The 17,404-nt window shown below is 49.6% G+C and overlaps 2 protein-coding genes across 2 annotated transcripts in view; one reads left to right on the plus strand and one right to left on the minus strand.

Annotated features, from left to right (window-relative positions):
* Positions 1-17,404, minus strand: part of LOC144158244 (uncharacterized) — a gene marked incomplete in the record, with an annotated part of 583,448 nt that overhangs the window by 13,032 nt on the left and 553,012 nt on the right.
* LOC144158241 (uncharacterized) overlaps positions 9,769-17,404 on the plus strand; it is a 200,119-nt gene continuing 192,483 nt past the window's right edge. The window contains exon 1 of the mRNA XM_077688978.1: positions 9,769-9,786. The gene's annotated coding sequence lies outside the window, so the exon portion shown is untranslated. The remainder of the gene's footprint in view (positions 9,787-17,404) is intronic.

Here is a 17,404-nt window from a genome sequence, read left to right on the forward strand (position 1 = left end):
TAAGATGTGCAATACCTACTGCCACATTAGGACTTATCCCCTGTAAGGTATCAAGAACTTATATATTGACAACACGTTTTGTAAAAGCCAGGAATACTGCAATCCAAGGAATACTTCACATATAATGGAATCACGACAGATGATTTTTGTGAGCTGGGTGACAAGGTATAGCCAGCATGCAAATGCATACAGTTCGTTCTGATCTAAAGGGGACATGAAGACAGCATAAGTCTTAATTCAATACTCGGTTCTCAATCGCAGTGCAGTGTTGCTCTTTTTGCTTTTGTTATTTCAAACTTTTATTAATTAAACTGAGACAGCTTTTCCTTATGGTTAGAATTTATGAGCTCTTAGTGTAAGTGCACCTCCCACTCAGTTAAGTGGAAGCCTGGTTGCTCGCCGCAAGATGAGTCCCTCACTGCACAGTTCCAGACAATGTCAGTGTAATCTATGTGTGACAGGCCGCAGTTGCTCAGTGGCTAAGGCGTTGTGCTGCTGAGCACGAGGACGCCGGTTCAATTACCGGCCGTGGCGGCTGCTTTTCTGATGGAGGCGAAAAGGAAAAACGCCAGTGTGTACGAGATTCCGGTGCATGTTAAAGATCCTCAGGTGGTCAAAATTAATCTGGAGCCCTCCACTACGACGTGCCTCATTCCCTGCATTGCATCAGTGCATTAAACCCTACAATCAAATCAATAATCTATGTGTGCCCTGGTTTCTGTTTCGAGGAGCTTTCTTGGGGCTTGAGTAAATGACATCGGTCCAGGGTTTTCCGAAGGGATAGTGCGGCCACTCAGTTGGTCGAATTCCATGGCCTCTTGGCGCTAGGAGTGGGGCTCTGGGAGTGGGAGATCTGCGCCCGCCGGCGTGGCCGGAGGCAGCAGTATATGCCTCGAGCGTGGCCTGTACAAGCGCCACTGAAATTCCCCTAGCAGCCAGTTTCGAAAGCAGCCGCGGCCCGCTCCTCACTGTCACCGTTGCTTTCGGGGCCTGTTCACGACTACGATTTACCATTTCCAGGCGTTGGAAATACATATTTATGTGGAGCAGTCACTCTGTTTGCAAATGTGGTGTGTTTACGAGAGTGTAAATGAGTGTGACGCGATCTTAGTCTGGTACATTCAGTGTGTAGAAGCGCCAAGTGTGCATCACAGGTCGGCGTCACGAAACCGGGATATGCATATGGAGGTCATTGATTCCACTGCCCTGAAATTTACTAACAGTGTCTCCGTAAGCATAATAAACCCAGATGGTCATGCCATGGCTATACACTACGATGTACTTCAGTTTTGTGCACTTATATAACCTAGTGGAGCGCTCATACCTGACAGCACGCCAGTTATGCTTGCCAATATCATGCCTTATATATTGATCACTACCCTAGACATAAATTTCATGAACATTCCACGAAATAAGTACGATAGATAATCCAAAATTATACCCTGGATCAGCGCACAACAAAAAAAATAATGCTGGGGCGTCTTGTCGTGAGCTGAGCACCCGCAAACATTCATATATGTTACATATGTCCTCCGCGAGCAGGCCGGAGAAGGGCTTCTACAGTAATGCCCGTTCGTGACTAAACGTTTTTTCAAAGCATAGCCATATGAAGCAGGGAGCCTGCAGAATCTAGCACAAACGGAAATCAGAAGGCCTTATCAGATATTCCACTCTTCTAAGACACCTTTTATCAGTTTTGAACTTGTATACCTCAAGAAATGCGTTCACCGAGGGATCAGCTGTTAGTTGAATTCTAAAAACTAGAGTGACATGAACGAGTAGCTCATGTGTGTGATTACTAAAACGTTTTTTCCTTGATTTCACTCCGCAATCATACACAACGATACGTAAGCATCCCCTTCCTCTCCCCCCCTCCCCATGTCTCACGAAATAACAGTGCATTTCGCACACTAGTTGGTCTCCTAAGTATTACCCGGCTTAAGTTTATACGAACGTCTTTAGCATTTCAGAAGCTGCACTGAGTTTTTTTTTTTCATTTCTGTGCGAGCTGTGTTGTTTCTTCCGGACTTGCAGACCATTAATTTTTCAGTGGTTTAATTCACTTTTCTTGGTCCTTGCTATAAGGCATGAGTTCACATCTTTCACGATGCAGAGCCTTGGAATATACTTAACATTTTCGCGTGGCTTATATTCTTATAAAAGGCACAAGTTATTATCAGGTATTGGGTAATCACATCCCCGAAATATATTTTTCTACAACGCATACATTAGTAATGAGGCCGCATTTGTTGTACGCGCTACAAAACAAAACACACCTCTCACTGTGCCAGTACCAGGTATAAACGAGGCGACAATAAAATTCACTTGGGCCGGACGTATTAGGAGGTGACAGTGGTGGTATGCTGCTGGCGTCGCCGACGCCCGTAACAGCGGCCAAGAAGGACGCAGGCCGCGTTCCCGGATAGCTATTGTTGGTGTTTGACCACCCTACCAAGACGCAGTGGCTTTTGAAGTGACCTAAACCTAGTGTTTACTTACAGACGTCACCATAACAAGTTTTTTAGCGCTTGGAAAGGCAAAAAGAAGCGAAAGAGAACCAAAACACTGCATGAGCCCCTATGGGCCGCGCAGCACTAATCCCGTCAACTCCTTGGAGAAGCGGCGGCAGGCGGCCCAGCGATCGCAAAGCTCGAGGCGTATAGAACACTTTTGCCGCAGTAGGCTTAGCAGAAGCGTCGCTGCCGCGGAAGTTCAAAGTCGGGTAATTAAGGAGAGAGAGGCCCCCCGACAGCACTTGAGGCACCGAAGCGTGCTGGATAACGTTAGAAGCATGATGGTAAAGTCGTTCCCTTGCCCTTGAGGGTGGCCCGCTGATTTGGAGGTTCAAAGCGGCAGCCCACACAAAATGTGACCGTCTGTGTCGGCCCCCTGGTGGCGAAATCCCGCGTTCTTTGTGATTTTTTTTAGACATAATCTGCTGATGAATTAATGCAGCATCGATAAAAAAACTGGGTGAAAAAGAGTGGATGACGTCATGCGTTAAGCACAATCTCCTTTCAAAAAGTGCACACTTTAATACCGTGAGTTTGTCACTGAGGTGGAGTGAAACTACATGAGCTATTCGGAACATTCAGCCCCTTTAGGTGCCGCCACTAGAAATCCAATAAGACGGCTAGAGAAATTGTATGGCTGAGACACACAACACGTGCGTTCATTTGTCTCTCGCCTGTTTCTCTGCTTTCTGTCCTAAACAAAGCCATGGACCGCCGACACGAACTAGTAGAAGCGCACACTCTACTGTTGTTAACATAAACACACACACAGAAATGCTGTTTGGGTGCAGCGACTGCAGCCAGCGCAGCATCCTATAGGGACTGGGCAGCTGGATGGGTGGCGCCACCGCTCGGCGCTCCCCTCGTTAGTGGAATGAGCCGGTGTATTGCACTACACAGCATCCCATTGTTTTTGTCGTGTTTGCTTTGGTGCTTTGAATGTTTTAGTGGTGTTGTGAGCGGACATGTGAGATGAAACGAAGTCTAGACAGATGTGTTGGGTTCTTAGATGTAGTAACGGCTACGTAAACTTGTCGGACACTTTTAAATTTAGGTATCGGCTACAATGGCATGAGCGCTGTTTGCAGCGATCTACGCTTGGCTCCACCCCTTTTGAGTACGAATAAAAGTACTATTATAAGTACAGTCCACACTCGTTACAACGGACCCTCTTAATCCGGAAAAAAAACGTCCACTGTAGCCGATGTATGCAGTATCCGACTGGTGTTGGGGGTCGCAGGAGGAGGTAAACGAGCGCAAAAGTGCGAACTTTGACCAATACTGGACATAAATGCTACAGACACTATTCTTTCTACGCGCCTGCAGCACCTCTGCACAGCGTTCACGCGGTGGAAAAAATCATCTGAAAACCCTGTTTCCGAAGCTTGGCACCGGGCCTTGGAAAAGGCCTAGCATAAGCGGTCGAGTGCATAAAGACGCATGCTAAGCTGAGCAAAGAAAGCAAGAATATAACAAGAAGCAATTACTAACCCGCTATGAAATCAGTCGTGGCCAGCAGAATCAGCTAGACTCTTTTAAAACCCTTCGTGACAAGGCACCGTTTGTCAAGCAAATCGGATTGCTGCTTGACGTTCCCCTAAGGAAGCTTCCGCATTTCTTACAATTATAGTCTGGGCATTAAAACAGCTGATACGATACAATCCTATGTACAGCTGTAAATGTCCCATGTTCTACCAGTTGGACTGTGCACGGCCACTGGCAGATTGCACACAATGGATGGGAGCCAACCTCCTACTTTAGGTATTTCTTACCTTTTTGGCCGGACGGAACGCGAACGATGCATGCGTTGGAATAATGAATGCCGAGTTTCACTGAACCTGAGTTCTTTATTACATACAAAAAACCTGTGAAGATGGAGGGCAGACTCGACTCCGCGTGCGCTGTTGTTCAATCCCACCAGCAGCGTTTATTGGCAGCGGCCTTGTTCTTAACGGTCGAACGGACCGTCTGCTTAGATAGGCCTGTACTTTTGGCGATGTTGGCCTGTTTTTCGCCGTGTTCGACAGCGTCAATCATGTTTAGTTCAACCATCAGTGAAATCAGCTAGCCTGCCGCTCATGCCGCCAGTCGCACAAAAACATGAAGATCCATGGACAAAAAAAAAAAAGGCCAGTGGCACTGGCTTGGCTGCGTCAACGTTGCCAGACATAAGTTTCTTTGCCAAAATAAACAAAAAAAAGCATATCGGGTGCCGGCACCGCGGAAGTCCGCTATAAGCATTCAGTCAAAACAATTTTCGCCTAAAATTTAGTCTGTTGTAGCCGATAGTCCGCTATAGCCGGGTCCGTTATGAGCGGAGTGGACTTCACTTAAAATGCATGGGGACCAAACAAACCAACAGAAATGGTCTGTTGTAACCAAAAGTCCGTTGTTGCCGGATCCGCTGTAACGAGCGTAGACTGTATTCATTTCTTCTTAAATGTACTAATGGCTACATAAACTGGTTTGACGCTCCTAAGTTTGGGAACGGGCTACACTGAGATGAGCGCTTTTGCAGTGCTCTGCACATGGCTTCGCGCGACCTCAGTAAGAATAAAACTATTAGGAATATTAGAATTCATTTCTACCACTTTAAATTATCTTCACTGGTTTCAATGACTATGGTTTCCACGCCAGCCTTAGCGCTGGGATACCTCTATACTTGTGCTTTGAAGAGAAAGGCACTTGCGTACGAGATGGATTACCGTGTAGCCATAGAAATGTTGCGGTAGTTTACACTTTCTTTCTGTAACCGGGAGCTTTGTGCCTCCGGTTTTGGTGAGAAACACTGTGACAGCATGGGAGCTTGCAAGCCGAAGTGGAACTCCCACGTTTGTGGTGGTCATTTTATCAAGACCCAAAGTTATTAACCACCCAACAGCACAAGCTACAAACCATCTCTCCTCCCGTACCCATTTTACCTCCTGCGTGGAATAAAGGCTGGCACTAGTAGATAAAAAATGTGGTAGTGTTAACGTCAGCCAGTGTTTTTGAATGCTTATGTATTCTTTACAGATTACCTAAAAAAATCGCGTAATGCCTTGTGAAGACACAAACACACGCTATTAGTTGTCTCAAATATGGGTGCATCAGCACGAGTCCTCCAGCTCAGACACATTTCCAAAATGCTGGAAAAAGTTTAGATTTGGAGAGGGGTGCACGGAAGTTCAAAATTAAACAGCGAAACCGAATGGGACATGGTCAAAGTCGGACGCTGTGAACAAAACACCAAACTGCGTGCTGGTCAAGTTCGAAGCTCAATTAGTGAAAGTTTAAACTCAGAAGGCAACCAAGGAAAGCCATACGAGAAAGCTTTGCTATAAACCACCATCGCCGTTAGAGGGAGTAGTGTATGATTTTTCAAGCGGAATGGAATGGCAGCTTGTAAAACTCAGCCACAGCATTCAGTTGTGAATCTGAGTACAGGTTTCGGGCACCCTCCTGTCTCGCGTCCTTCAGCCACGCAGGAATTGGTTTTTGAAAAACCATTTACCAACTAGCCAGCAACCATTGCAATTCTTGTAAAGCGATGCTTCTCCACGACAAGCAATAATGTTCTACTATCATGCGGTATTTATCCTGTAAACGGTTCCCATGCGCGATGACTGCAGTAAGAGTATTTCTGTGAAATTAAATACGTTTCAGCCGTAGTTAAGGAAGTTACGGAAGCGTCGTTCATCGCAATTTCTCTTTTGAGGTAAATTTTAAAAGGCCTCCCCCAACTTTGTCTTTTGCTTGTGCTTGACGCCGTTTAGTGAACTGCCAAAGGCCAGCACCGCAGCATTCCTGGACCTGTTGCAAACACCGGCTTTTTTGGTGCATTTAGCTGCAATATACTCCTCGATGCGCGAAACAGCATGCAGGCATGAAAAAATTGCTTGAATAAACGGACTTTCACTTCCAGCTTGACTTCCAGCTTGGCGCATTGAGTGTCGTCTGCTATTTGCAAATACTGAGTATGGGCGTAAATCAGACACATGGCATGCCTTGTAAAGGTCACATCCACACTGAAAATTTACCGAACTGAAAAAAGTTTTTGTGGTTATGTACGCTTTGCGAGCCGCACCGCAGAGAAACGGCAGAAAGCCATGTACAACAACACTGCGCAGACCACCACCGGCATTCCACCGACGAGCGGTTCGCCATGAGCAGCGCTGTTCACTGAAGCGACGGAGATGCCATACAACAGCCGCCCGCTCCCTATAGTCTTCCGACAGGTTCCATTGGCGAACACTGTGAAAATGGCGAATAGTCGTTCCTAGCTTTTACCCACGTACAGGCTGTGTCAAGCAACACGTCCACATAGGGTGAAAACTGGCAACTACTAATGATCAGAGAACTGAACCTCTACGACCTTTAGTGCAGTGTTTATATCCCCGCTTCTTGAGGCTATGATCCTAGGTTCGAATATACCTGGTATTTACTGTCCCCCTCCTCGCAACCCCCCCCCCTTTTTGCCTGTGGCTAGTGCTTCAGGCTAGCCACACCCGACGCTTGCATCGCCACTACGCATTGCTTCCCCTTCGGGCTCACTGTGTTTCGGAGCAGATGGCTCAACCCGAGGCCGTTACTTAAATGTATATTTATTAGGAGACGAACGCATGCTCAGGTTCGGAAAAGTTTGCTCGGGGAGTGCGAACGCGGTCAAGTGTACAGCGAAAAAAATTCTCGACGGCATAAAGTCTCGACGGCACGCTGGCACGTGAACTTCGTAGAATTGCTAAGTCACGTATTTGCCCTCAATGCATCGCCCCTCAACTACCGCCTTAAAATCATCTTATGTATTACATAAGAGTCCCCACGATTCTAGCGTCGCTGTCGCGGCGGTGCTGCCAAGAGTACATTGTGAGATTTTGCTTCAAAAGTCCGCTCCCAATAACTGTCGCAGGTTTCGTGACTACGGCGCGCGAAAAATAAGCTGAAATCAGCGATGCCGGGAACGGAGTTTGGACGAATTTTGCGCCGTCAGTGTTCAGCCGTTGTACACGGCACTCCGCTCAAGTATGACCCCGCCTGAAAACATCGGCGGCCGTGGGGTGCTGTCATTGCAGTGAGTGTGTGGAACAGAGACCGGTGGGCAGGAGACACGGAGAGCACGACAGGCCACGGCAAAACACGACAAACCTTTCCAGAAGTGCCTCTCGGACCCACGGAGATCGTTGGTACTGGCAAGATCACAGGCAGTTCCGGCAGCTTCTCACGTTTGACTGCGGGCAGTGAGGCACTGGCACGAGCCCCTCTCTCGAACGGCGCATTCCTGCGGAGAAACACTCTCATACAAGCACACCCGATCATCAGCAGTAAAATATTACACCCAACACTATGCAACGCGAAACGAGCATTGACAATCGCTAACACCCTTCGTTTTCAATGTCAGGTCCGTAGTACGTCGTCCGACGGCTCCATCGCCTGGCAGTAGATTGCCACTGCGGATGCGTGGCGCCATAAGCGGACGGTGTGGTTCCGTATGATGGTTATTTAAGTTTTAGCTATTTTAACTCAATTTCCACAATTTTATCTAGGCCTTGGACTAACGTGTAGCAGTATTTCAAGGAGCCATGAAGAGAAAATGCAAGTTGGTTTTATTCAAAAGATTTCGTGTTTTATAGTGCCCCCAGCGCTTGTCCGGATACAAACGGTGCTTTATTCACTGAGAAATTAAACAATTTAGGTTAAAATTTTGATTTTCCCGCTCAATCGTGCGTTTTCGTGGTTCCAAGTGACATCACGGGAACCGACCGCTCTGCAGCCTAGAGTACCTTCATTCACGCATCCGCCGTACAGGGTAGAGACACGTATACGCTGGCGCCGCAATTTTCGGTTGCTCGCTCGCCGCCGAAGCAAGTGATTGTGTCAAAACCGCGCTAAAATTATCGCCGCAACGCGGTTTACTGAAGAAGTTTGAATCATATTGTCTGTTTCGCGTTGCTAGGTCTCGTGGGAAACGAAAAGAATAACGCGTTGAGCCCGTTGGCCCAATTGCGGCGGCACGGGACCGTTCAAAGGTTGTCTCCACCCTGTACAGCGGTGTTGGATGGTTCCCGCGTTTCTTTACGTTCCGTAACCTAGATGGCGCCACGATACCGTGGCAAGCGTTTGGTTTGTTTTTGCCCGCATTTAAACCTGGCTTGTTTTTGTTCTGGGAGAAAATATTCGTTCCCTGAAACAGTGCTCGCTCGACAAATGGGGTCACGTAAGACACCGTTGCTTGCGTCAATCAGCCAGTGTCGTCTGAGACAACCCCAAGCCCTGTAGTGCTGTGCAGCTGGCTAAACCAAGCATGCTGTGCGCAGTACGAACAGCAGAACGCATCAGTACTTCTATGTTTACATGTGCTTTCGTAACTTCCACTGTTTGTCCCATCATTCTTAATGCTTTGTAAAGAATGTGCCCTAAATTTAAGCGCAAATCGCTCGTTCGTCTAGTTTGTAAGCTCTACCTAATTTTCGTCTGCTTCTGCCAGCCTCCGCCAATCGCAGAGCTTAGCTCATGTGACATCATAGGTTCAGTTGCGGGAAATGAGCTGGTGGGTCGCATGACCATTCCCGTTTTTCCTAATGATGTAGCTTATTTGAGCGAAGTTTACGTTAAAAGTGGTGTCAGTATGATTCTAACGAGACAATCTTTTGAATGAACCAAACTTGTGTTTTCTCTTCATGGCTCCTTTCAACATTACAGTGGCAAGTGGTCGTATATTCAATAGAACTGGACGGCACTCCAAAAAAAAAAAAACTTGACGCGCTTGCAGCGTCGTTTTCGCCGGTCAGACGCCAAACATCACTCAATCAAGAGGTGGGTGCAAGACTAAGTACACGGTTTTTTTTCAAAACTACTGCATCGTTCGCCTGTGCGCCGCGTCGGAGTTCCCGCTGTTTTGGCCCCGTTAAAGTCGTCGGCGGGGACGAAGGCCTGGAAGTGCAGCTCATACTGGTGCACTAGTGAGCCCGGACAAGACTTCGTGTGCCTTTCAAGGCTTCCGCGGATCGCCGAGGAACGTCTGTGTGAGCATCCCGACAGCTCCCGAAAGGGTTGTGTGCCGGCGTTCGCTCGTCGTCGTGCCTTCTGCCTCGAGGTTGATCCCGAACCTTGTTCGTGTGCAGTGCCAGTAGCGGGGCATGACAGGCTCAGTGTCTTCCGGGAGTGGCGTTCGTCTGTTACGCCCACGAGCAACTCGCAGCTGCAGCCCGCAGTAGGGTACGTTCTTTGCCGTGGCTGCAGAGCAGTGGCGCCGACCATTGCCTTCGCAGCCTCGTCTGCCGAGGGCCCGTTCGAGGTGATCCTACGTCACCCACGCTCACGATACATGCTGCAGTTATGTTATGGTAACTAGAACATCGTTCATCGCTTACACCAGAAAATGTAACGGCAAAAGCCACGGAAGGAAGTAACCACAACCGTTTGTTTAAGTTAGTCAGCTAACCAACATAAGTCATGGCGCGGGGAGATGCTGTTCGGGAAAGTAGCCCACGCCCCTTTCAAATGCTTGGCAGCAGCTTCCCCCTCAGTCCACCAGCTACGTCTGAAGAGGTGCGTCTGCCTCTCCGACCCCTCTGGGGCCCCCCGCAGTTGTTTTGAATCGGAGTGGCATGATGTATTGGCAGCCACCCCGGCAGCAGGCGCTGTTCTCGGCCGCAGCCGATCTCAGGCAATATAACGCGACCCAATGTCGTGAAACCTAGTGCAGGTACTTGAAGCCAACGTTCGACGATATAACACTATTCAGTGCTCGTGAATGAAACGGATCTACCACATTCCCCAAAAATGCTACAGTAGAGAAAGATCAGAAATGTGCCTGCGTGCTGATTAATACGTGCGAAGTTCGCAGCAAGTGGCAAACCGCGAATGGATCGCCTAGTTTTCATCACCTGGGGGCTCATGTAACTAAAGCAGGAAGGCTGGAAAGTTTGCTGGCTTCTTGATGGTTGCTCAACCCAGATCTCCGATAGAGTCCGGCATACAAACAGAGCGTATGTCCCCTTCCAAGTTTCCTCCCTCTTGCAGTGGGTAATTGTGTGCTGGAAGTGCACTTCCATTGTGATGTATGGTAATTCCTTAGCTGAAAGGGAATGTTGTACAAACGGGTACATTTTTAAATGAAAATAAGAGCATATAGAAACAACGAAACGGAAGGAAGATAGAGCAAATGGATGCCATGCTGTGTCTGTCAGTTTTCTCCCTGGTGTTCCGTCGCTATTTTTCCTCCCTGGTGTTCCGTCGTCGCTATTCTTTTCTTTCAGTAATTGAGCATTGGCTGTGGTGCTCCCACGTCGGCCGAGAAATGGAGTTAGGCTTACTTTTTTATGACTCTATGCCAGCCAGGTGGAACACAGCAAGGAACTGTGTAAGCCTGCTCAAGCATCCTCACTTTAACAGAGCACCAGACGACTGCAACACACCAGACAGCACTTATGCCGACAGTGCGGAATTTTCACTAGATGCAGGCATGAGCACCCTTTGGACTCTGCTAGGGAGAATGGAAGATGTGCTGGCTGGCTTCTTTCTGGTTTGGTGTGTGCGTGCGAGCTGATGCTTGTGTTGTTTGTGAGGACGCAAGCGATAAACAAGTAGCTTAGCACCGATCAAACTTACAATAGTGCTGGGATCGGTGCTTGCATTTTTACTCTGTCCAGTACGACGATCTTCGGAGTGGGCTAAAGCGGCCGGTAGTGAATTACCATCCTCCGCACCTCCAGAGTATGAGATGCCTCAGGAGAATACCTGAAAATTAGCAATACCTGCCCCACAAGTGCAGTTCCACAGCAACGTAATCGATACCGCACATTTATTATATCGCCATCGTCTGTGAAATGGTGTGAACATTTGTAACGAAAGAAGACCAGCGTCTGGCTTCCGATGTGGTGCTCGAGTCGATTAGCGAGACAGTGCGCGCACCCCGATCCCCCTCTTCCTCTTCTCCTACTGTCGCCCCCTGCCTGCGTATCTTTATTTCTTAACATACTCCCGCCGCCGCCAAGTTGGTCAGGAGCTAGCCGGCAGCGGCACTGTCAGTGGCGAAGTCTGGGCCCCACAACGACCAGTTTTTCGACTTCCATAGCGGCGCATGATTTCTTAGCAGCGATGCTTGTAGGCTGGCTGGGCGATCTAGTGGAGCCTTCAGCTGGGTGTCTCGGTGCCGTCGATCTCGGTAAACGGCCTTGTCATTCGAGCGAGGCAATACAGGTCCATGGCCAATGTCACGGGCAACGACCGCTTGCAGAGTTGCTGGATCAAAGTGACTTGGGGGATAAAAGTGAGGATTGCAAATGGTCAACCGGAAAGAGAGACCATGCTCCTGGTTTTCAGTCGCCAGGCAGCCGCCAGGATCAAACGGGAACAGTTGATGTATACTGCCAAATTTCCAGAGAGCGTCACGGTAGCGTGTTGGCATTGCCGCCGCCTCCACGTCTGATACTGCTTCCATGAGAAAATACGTGTGTTCGATCGGCGTATCCGTTATCTCTGCGAACAATAGGACTTCGCTCTCGCCGTGCCCAACAAGGTACAAAGGCTCGTCCCGAATCGAGTTGCGCTTGCTGAAGAAGGGGTAGTCACCATAGAAGCATCTGTTCTGCTTCGCCACGAGGATGCCTCCACACCGATCCTTGACGAGCACGGCCGAAGCTCGCTTCCGGCGTCGAAGCTCGCTCATGGAGCGTCGGAGGAGTAGGGGCTTCGTTATCCCCTGAAGCGAGTCCATCTTCTGCACGAACCACATTTTCGTTGCTGGACCCAATACAAATATCTTTGACTTGAAACCGGGTTGCTGAAGTGCTTGCGAAACGAGAGGTGCGTCACCGACGTAACGGTCGCAACTGGGAAGCTCGGAGTTCTCCAAAACAAGAGTCGCATCATCGAATCTAGGGCCGTGGCAGAACGGGTCCGACGTCTCTGTGGCGGTAGTCAAGTCGTGAATGCGAGGGTTGCGGAAGGGCTGTAATGACGCCTCTGACGTGAGAGCCGCGTCGGTGACGCCAGCGCTGCGGCAAGGCCGGTCAGACGTCTCGGAAACGATTGTCGTGTCAGCGACGGCGAGGTCTCGGCAGGGTCCCTCAGATTTCTCCACAACGGAAATCTCGGCAACATCAGGGTTGGGTGTTCGCTGGAGCCACTCTCCCGGGCTGAGCCCATCGGGGTCTTGCTTGGCGTCCTGAAAGGCTGCAGCGCCTCCGTCGTCGTCCTGTTCTTCTACCGCTGCACCAGTTATTTCCAGGACGGGTGGCACGTCACCCGGGACCATTCTCCGCCAGGCCTCCTCGGGAAGCGAGCAAATAGTCGAGGTTGCGATGCGGGTGGTAACCAGGGCCGCCTGAAGTTGAAGAACGGGGCTTGCGGAGGAGTATTGGCTCGCGGAGAAGCGAACGCGCGTTCGCAGGGCGCAGATAAGCTCGTCGTAATCGATCGCTTCCAAAACGTCGGCATCAAATTCTTCATTCCTCAGGTTCTCCTGAACTTGAACGTCGAGTTTGTAAAGGCTCACCTGGTCATGCAAGATGAGGTCGAGGACATTTTGTCTGTCAAGGGCCGTTGCTGCCTGGATCCGCAGGAAGTCGTCGAGGACTGTGATGGTCCCGGAAACAGTCGCTCGCAGGACATCTCGGCGAATACGAAGAGCGTCCATGACACCAGTCGATGAAGCAAGAGGCTGGGGTTGCGAATACCAAGGGGACAAGGGCGGGCTTGCGCACGAGCCGAAAGGGGCGGCGGCCTAGGGCAAGGCTTCCAGGATAAAGCAGTACGAAGGTATCCAAGCCTAACGTGCCTCGGAACCGCTGCGCCGTCGAACGTAGATTCACTCGTGCGCCGGTTCCCGGGTTTCACGGCACCAGAAAATGTGTAACGAAAGAAGACCAGCGTCTGGCTTCCGATGTGGTGCTCGAGTCGATTAGCGAGACAGTGCGCGCCCCCCGATCCTCCTCTTCCTCTTCTCCTTTTGTCGCCCCCTGCCTGCGCATCTTTATTTCTTAACAATCATCTCATAGCTAACTCTGTCAGCTCCACGGGCTGATTTGCCACATGTGGACAGCACAGTAATAAGTTCAGGCAACGTAAATGGGGCATTATATCCCTCATTTGAGCGTTTGTTCACACAAAGGGGCTGGCGCTCAGCTGCTTTCTTGTGCTGTAAAAATGTTTGTGTGTAATGGGTGGAACTGAATAAGTGTTCAAAATGTTTGCCGAGAGCGTCTGCTTGGTCTTTTATTGTATTACCCACACTACTTACAAGGGGAGTAGGATTGGTCTTGTAGCCTTTTAGTTTCTTTATTCTAGTCCATACTTTGTGAGAGTCTGTGTAAGAGTTGATAGACGATATAAACCTTGTCCAACTCTCGTTTTTTGCTAATTCGTGTGTTCGTCTGCTTTCCTTTGGCTTTTGCCCGTTTAAACTTGAGCAGGTGTCTGCCGTAGGATAGCGGTGTAAGAGTGCCCATGCTTTATTCTGTTCGGAACGTGCATGCTTGCACTCCTCATTCCACCATGGTCTAGGTTTGGGGAGGGTTTTAGGAGTGGTCTCTGGAATACTTGTTTGAGCACAGTCAAGAATATGGGCCGTAATAAGTGAACTTGCTGCTTCAACATCTAAATGACTTATTAGCGAAGGGGTTAGTCTGGAAAGTTCTTTGAATGTTTTCCAGTCAGCTACATGTTGTTTAAAAGTTCAAAGTGAGTCGGTGTCTTTGGAGTTACTGCTTATAGCTAGTAGTCTAACGGGGAAATGGTCGCTGCCATAGGGGTTGTTACTTTCCACTCACAGGTGGGCAGTAAAATTGTGGAGCCAATTGCCAGGTCTATTGCAGAATATGTGTTGTGAGCCGTGTTGTAATATGTTGGATGTTTCTTGTTAAGATGCAACTTCCAGATAATGTGATGAACTTTTCAATAAGCCGCCCTCGTGCGTAAGCTTCTGCACATCCCCAGTTATTAGGTAGGGTTCAGGTAGCTCATTGATTAAGACTTCGAATTTGACGCTGGATAGGCGATAGTCCGGTGGGACACAAAGAGAACACACTGTTATTAGTCTATCAAAAATTATGGTTCTAACGGCAACTGCTTCAAGTGAGGTTTGTAGCTGCAGGTGTTGACAAGCAACAGATTTTTGTACTATAATTGCCACCCAACCAGACGGCTGGTGGTAGTTCAGTCTGTCTTTACGGAATATAGTGTATTGTGTTAAGAAGTTTGTCTGAGGTGGGCATAGGTGTGTTTCTTGAAGGCACAGTATTTTTGGTTTGTGATTTGAGTATATCATATATATCATCAAGGTTGTTTAACAGCCCCCTACAATTCCAGTGGATAATACTTTGAGTAGCCATAAATACTAAGAGAAGGGAAATACAGATCATGAGATGTTCTTTTTCCATTAAAAAAGTCATTAGAGAAGGAGATGTGTTTCTGGGGCCCTTTGAATAGTTTACCTAGGTCGCCGAGTTACCTTGGGCGACTTCGATTTGTTTGATTTACCGTGGCCAGCGGAACTGCGGCGCTCCTGTGGAGTTTCAGGAGCAGGTGTACTTGGAGAGACATCCATGGCCTCATCCAAGGTTTCCGAAGGAGAAGTGTCAGTGGTGACACTGTGACAGAGGCCGCAGCCGCAGCAATGGACATTCCTACAACAGCAGTGACCACAGGAGCAGCCTTCTGCTGTTTTGCAGGTGCCCAGGATGGAACCAGATCATCACTCATCTGGACTGAGCTCGTGCTGGAGGCCTTAGGCGCAGCACTGGAGGCCTTTGGCGCAGCACTGGACCTCGCGCTGGGGGCCTTTGGCGCAGCACAGGTGGTCGCGCTGGGGGCCTTAGGCACAGCACTGGAGGGTGTAGCAGCAGAAGCCACAGGAGCAACTTTCTGCTGCTGAACGGGGGGGGGGGGGGGGGCTGTGGTGGGACCAGGTTGCACTGGGTGCCCGCATTCCCAAGACGACGCTCCACCCCCCGGCGAGCAGCGTCTGCGTAACTTCTGCCTGAAAGCAGGGCATGCTTGAGGCGTGCTTGTGCAAAGGTTAGGTTTTCGGTGACTTTGAGTTGGATTATTTCCTTTTCCTTTTTGAACGCGGGACATGGACGCGAGTACGCAGCGTGTGGTTCACCACAGTTTGGGCATTTCACTTGTTCTTTTTAAGTGCGAAGCACTTCTTAAGCCCGTTCTACATGGAGCGAATTTCGCCTGCGAATCCGCTGGAACGAACATTCGCACTAGCGAAGTTCGCAATGCCTGGAATTGTCGTCTACATGGGGCCTGCGAACGCCGCGATTTTCGCATATGCGCCTTGTTTGCAGACTGAATGAAGTTTGCCACCAGCAAAGGTTGTTGTGATTTTAACAAGGGTGGTTTTATTTTACTTTCTTGGCAAGTTGTTTCCATCTGGTTTGCGGTAAATATAAGTTTATTTGCGGTTTTATATAAGAATCGCCAATTGTTTATCAATATACGCACACAAAGCAGAGAAGACAAACGTTTTGGTGCGCCCGCGCTTTTGTCGCGCTCATACAAGCAACGCCATTATGGTTTCCAAGCGTGCAAGTGGTGCCGAGCTGTGCTCCTATTGGCCGCAGGTCCGGCCCCTCTACGCCGCACACGCCGCACGAGCGGCGTTTGCTCGACCTCTTTAAAATGTTTGGCACTTTGCCGCAGCAACGAAAAAAGGTGGTTTTGCCGCACGAGCGGCGCCGCATCAGCGAATTCGCAGGCGAAATCGCTCCATGTAGTACGGGCTTTAGTCGGGCCTACTCCTGCTTCCACCGCCGTCCTCCGTCCGCAGCCTAGCAACGGAGCTAGCTACCGTGCCTAGCAACGGCGCCGGATTTCCGACGCATGAGGGCGCTCGCATAGCGCCTCCTCTCCCCCCTCGCCTACTCTCCTAAAGCCCCTTTACTACTCTCCAGCTCGCAACACCCTCTCTCGGCGCGCCAGCCAGGCCACTACACTATATAAAAAAAACAGCATCCGGCGCCAGGTTTCGATCCGAGGACTTTGCGGCCGCAGCGCGACGCTCTACCGACTAAGCCACGGACGCGACGCTGATATCAGTGTTAGTAACGCGCCTTATATCTTTAACGCATTCAAACTACGTCGTCAGCGGCGTGCGTTGGCGACTCAGCGGCGTTATAGCGGCTGCAACAACCCTTAAGGGTCCACTTTAGCGACCACAAGGCGGTCGTAATGATCGTCGCATACAACGACAACACAAACAAGTGCTGAAATAAATACTGTCGTTTCACTTTACTTTGCGTGTGTGTGTGTGAGTGCGTGATTACATTCCCTCTCGAACATCTCTCGAACATACACGTTAATTCCCCAAGATTTCCGCAGAGGGACAAACGAGGCGTGTTAAGCCGAACGTGATCACGAGGGGGTGTTAATGTAACTAACGGGCAAAATGCCACCAAACTTCAACAAACTCCCCCTCATAGCATCACCCCGTGCTTCGCACTTCCTCATACTCCCCTTCGGGGAAATGCGGGGGAATTTTTTTGCACTCATCACTGGTGTGGTCAGCACGTGCGCAGTGAGCACAGGTGGGTCGGCCACGACAAGACTGAGTTCCATGGCCATACTTCTAGCACTTCAAACACCTTCCAGAACTAGGTATGTAAGGGCGTACTGGACAGGATATGAAGGCAGCATGGACGGATTCAGGAAGCGTTGGACGGTTGAAGGTCAGAACATGCTTAGTTCGAATTTCCTCACCTGCGCGACGCATGGTGATCCGGCGCACAGCCGTGACGCCCTGGTCCCTCAAGCAAATCCTCATCTGTCTCGTGAAGCAGCTCCCTCTCAGAGATCACGCCCTGCGTTGTATTTAGGCTACGATGTGGTGTGACCGTTACTGCGAGTTCAGCCAGGGTGTTCTGTTTTAGTAGGTTCTGACTTTGGTTCTTTCGTTGCACTTCTAC

The sequence above is a fragment of the Haemaphysalis longicornis genome, unplaced genomic scaffold (assembly GCF_048455015.1).
Source record: "Haemaphysalis longicornis isolate Haplotype H1 unplaced genomic scaffold, Haemaphysalis longicornis Haplotype H1 scaffold_10, whole genome shotgun sequence".
Classification (NCBI taxonomy): Eukaryota; Metazoa; Arthropoda; class Arachnida; order Ixodida; family Ixodidae; genus Haemaphysalis; species Haemaphysalis longicornis.